We start from the raw sequence: 4,046 nt of genomic DNA, 5'->3' as shown, positions 1-4,046 counted from the left end.
CAGGCACAAAGAAGTTGCAGAGTGGGGGTCTGAGCAGCTCAGCTCCTCTGCTCGGGCACACGCACAGGGGAGGCGTGGGGCAGCACGTCTACAGAGGCCACCCCACCTCCTCGGCTGGGTCTTCTCTGGAGGTCAAGGCCCTGGGGAGGTGGAAGGAAAGGACAGCTTCTGTCGGCGCTGCCAGGCGGCCGCAGCTGGGCCAGGGCCCTTCCTGCCCGGGCCCTGGGCAGCAGCACACCCCTGAGGGGAAAGAGGTGCCACCAGCCAAAGCCACACCGTGCAACTGCCAGGAAACTCACCTTTGTGCACCAGCACAGGTGACAGCTTTAAATTAAATGGAGCTCCTGCTGAGAAACCGTGAGAGGTAGCTGGTGAAGTCATACAGTGTATCCACAAGGAGAGTATTTCCTGCCTGCCAGCATCCCTTGCACCTGAGCACTCTCAGCCTGTGTCGGGAGCCCCAGACATCCCACACTGCTCTGGCACCATGGCTGGGGGTTTAAAAGAACAGGGCAGTTTGCAGCCTTGGTCCTGAAGTCAAGCTCCTAATTGTCTCAGGAAAGTGATCCATTTCCTTTGCCCATGTTTCCACCTGAGCAAGGTCAGGAGTTCTGCAGCCGGTCCTCTGTGCCCCTGGCACCCAGCCAGCACCTTTTGCCAGCAGTAGCAGTGTTATGTAGCGAGGATAATTTGTCGCTTGAATTTTGCTATTTGAAGATGTTTCATTGAAAACAAATTCCCTCCATCAACACAAACCTGTTAATCAAAATGAATTTTTCCAATGTTTTTGTTTAAACAGGAACTAACAGAAATGTATCCAATGGCCTGCATCTTACATGTTGGGCTGCAACAATGCTTTTCAGTCTTTCAAAATCTGTGCAATCCTCAGGTAGTTTCCTACAAACCATTATGCAGCACATGTAAATCAGCTGCTTGACAGCTTCGCCCTTTGATCAATTTTTTGCCTCTGTTAAAATTAGTCAAGGGGACTCATTGGATGATATAACTACAGAAGTACACTTAATAAATTTAAGCTACAATTTAAAAAAAATCCTGTGCATAAATAAATCTCAAAATTATTCCAGAGTCTGTAAAATAACATCAACTTTTAAAAACACAAGAAAAAAGAAGCCTAATTTAAAAATGGGAATGTAACATAAGTGAAAACATTTTTTATTTGAAATAGTCAGACCCAAATAGAACTGAATAAATAGAATATTTTTTTTCCCCAGAAGGAAAAAAGTATCAAAAAGGAAGTTCCTCTGGGAAGCTGCTATTTTAATTAAATGTCACCTACTGACTAGAAAAGTGTTGTGCAGGAAAATTTTAAGGCAACTTGACTGAACACATGATCTCCACACAAGAACCCATGTTAGTCTAAGGAGATGGAGGAAGTTGAAAGGCTGGTGCAAAATTTTAATTGGCATAGCAATGGCATGCCCCCTCCTGTACCTCAGATTAGTTCTCCACTACAGGACACACATGAATTCATTGTTTTCCTATCAACTCAAAAGTTGTTGAATTAAAGTATCATGATACAGAAGTTCTGCAGGATTTTTAAAAAATATTTACAAAGCAAAGTTAGACTTTAAGACAGAGTGCTTATCAGAAAATAGCACTCACAGAGAGCTGCAGATAAAAACACAAGATGTAATTACAAAAGACCCATTGACCAAGAGCCGTTTTTCTGGGAAGATTATTCTTATGTTTTTCTTGGAAGATTTACTCTCATTCTCTCTGCAGAAGGATCACCAAAATCTCTGCAGACAACATCACCTTCTTAAGTTTCATAAATGGGTCCTAGTTCCTGTTTCACACCCTCTTTGCTTTCTGCAAGGATGTTTTGTAGCTTGCACAGCCTACAGCAACACTCATCATCATCTTAGAGGAAATATGGAGCCTGAAGTTCAGGCTAAACAAATTAAAAAAGATCCTTCAAACACAAGTATGAGAGCAGACATTTTTCCAGCTCTGATATGTCCCCTGCTAACAACTTCTTGGTTTTGGTTGGTTGGTTAGTTTGGCTTTTTGGGTTTTTTTGCAGCTCCCAAGTCTACTGATAAACTCCAGCTCTTGTGACCTTCTTCTTCAATAAGCTGTGCTCCAAGAGAGACTCTGCACATATCCAGGAAAGCTGCTTTCCCACAGTCATACCTGCTCAGGTACCTGCAAGTGCCTAATAAGCCAGACTTAAAAAGCTGTCACATCCTATTCATGGATAAGCCTGGTTTTTTCTACAGATATTCTTCTAGCACTGTGAACTAGACTCATTTATCTTCCCTTTTCTTCAATTCTTTATTTATAGAACCAATACTCCAATTGCATATGGTTTGCCATGTCACACAAAATTCTGGACAAAAGGAATGGGGATGAAAACAGTGGTTGTGCTACCTGGTATGTTCTGATTTAAAAACAAAAAAACAATTCTTGAAGCTGAGTTGCTTCGCTGGGGGATGTTGCTTTTAGGGTGTTCAAACCACCCTGCTCTAAACTGGTAAATAATAAGAAAAAAAATCTCCTAAATCTCTGCTTAATTTATAGCCAGATTCTACATTAATGTTTGCTTTTGTGCTAGGAGCTGGACCAATAAGTATACACAAAACTGCTGCTGCTCATCAGAGAGGTAATTTTAGTCCTGAAATTAAACCTGAGCACTGCACAAGTAGAAAATACTTTGTTAAGGAGGTAAAATAGAGCAACAAGGAATTAGTCATTGGCTGTGTGATCATTTGGAGCTCAGAGCATTCAGCAGAACTTGAAAGCAGAGCTGTCACAGCAGAGGTAGCTACCACATGCAGTAAAGAGGGAACTGGTAAAAGAAGGCAGTCCTTACCTTGCAGTGGGGTTCACCACAAGAGGGAAGTGCAACAGGCTCCTCAGCAGCTCCGTGGCACACAGGAGTCCCTTTTGCTGCTGTGCCATTGCAGGGCTGCAGAGCAGTGGCTCAGATCTGACAAACCAGAGAATTCCTTCTGCAAGGCTGCACGTTAGGATGCCAGTCCAGACACAGGGTCTCTAGGATCACTGCCCCCAAGAACTGCCTGGCTGTAAGCAGGGAAATGTGAATGGCAGGCTTCACATGGAGGCTTATTCAGTAACAAGAGTTGCTAAGCTGTCTAAAAAACAGACAGCAGTCATAAGTGAAACTTAAATAATTGTTTTGTATCTCAGTACATCAGTCACAATACAGATGCCTCTAACTTGAAGGAAGAAGAAACCTACCTTGCCAAAGTCTGGGACCTACATGCATTCAGAATGTAACCTGCGAGGTTTGCCCCCTTCATCCAAATATGTAGCAACAAACTAGTACCAGAACCTGTGCTCAGAACATTGGCAGAGCTACTTAAAACAAACAAACAAACAAAAAAAAAAGTCAAGATCAGACACATGGCTTATACTTTATTTGGCACAAGTGGAAGAATAGCTCAGAGGGTAGATCCACCTTAAAAGACATCTGAAATGCACAGATGACAAGCAAATGACTAAACTCTTAGTGAGACAGGCCAGGCTCTGGTGGCATTTTTATTTCTATTTAATATCTCATCCTTTTTCATTTCCAATAAACTTTTATTTTCTATTTTTTTTTCTCAAATGAGATGAGAATAAAGATGAAAAATTCAGACAGACCGCCTTCCAACACAGGCATTCCTGACAGGTATATTCAGAGCTCTCCCCTTTCCACAGGCCAATTTTGTCCATATAGATCTTAAATAGGAAACTGTACCTTACAGCCTTCTGGCCTCTGTCTGAGCTCCAGAGAACATTACTTGCTTTGTGGTTCTCAGCAGCAACATGGGCAGTCTTCATTCTGAGCATCTTTTGTGTTGGCACCATCCTCCCTGAGCGTCACGAGGTGGCAGCACAACAGAAGGGCTTGCAAGGGCTGCTCTTGCATTAGGCTGCTAAAATCTCACATTCCAGCAAGTACACAGTTCATTTTCATCTTAGAGCTGCAGCTTCCATTTCTTTTCCCGAGACCATCTTAAGAAACAAGACATGAGTAGAGTGCCACAGCACAAAATATAACCACTCACCTGCCTGTTTAC

This window comes from Motacilla alba, chromosome 6, assembly GCF_015832195.1.
Source record: "Motacilla alba alba isolate MOTALB_02 chromosome 6, Motacilla_alba_V1.0_pri, whole genome shotgun sequence".
NCBI lineage: Eukaryota > Metazoa > Chordata > Aves > Passeriformes > Motacillidae > Motacilla > Motacilla alba.
The sequence above is the reverse complement of the archived record's forward strand: the minus strand, read 5'-3'. Positions refer to the sequence as shown.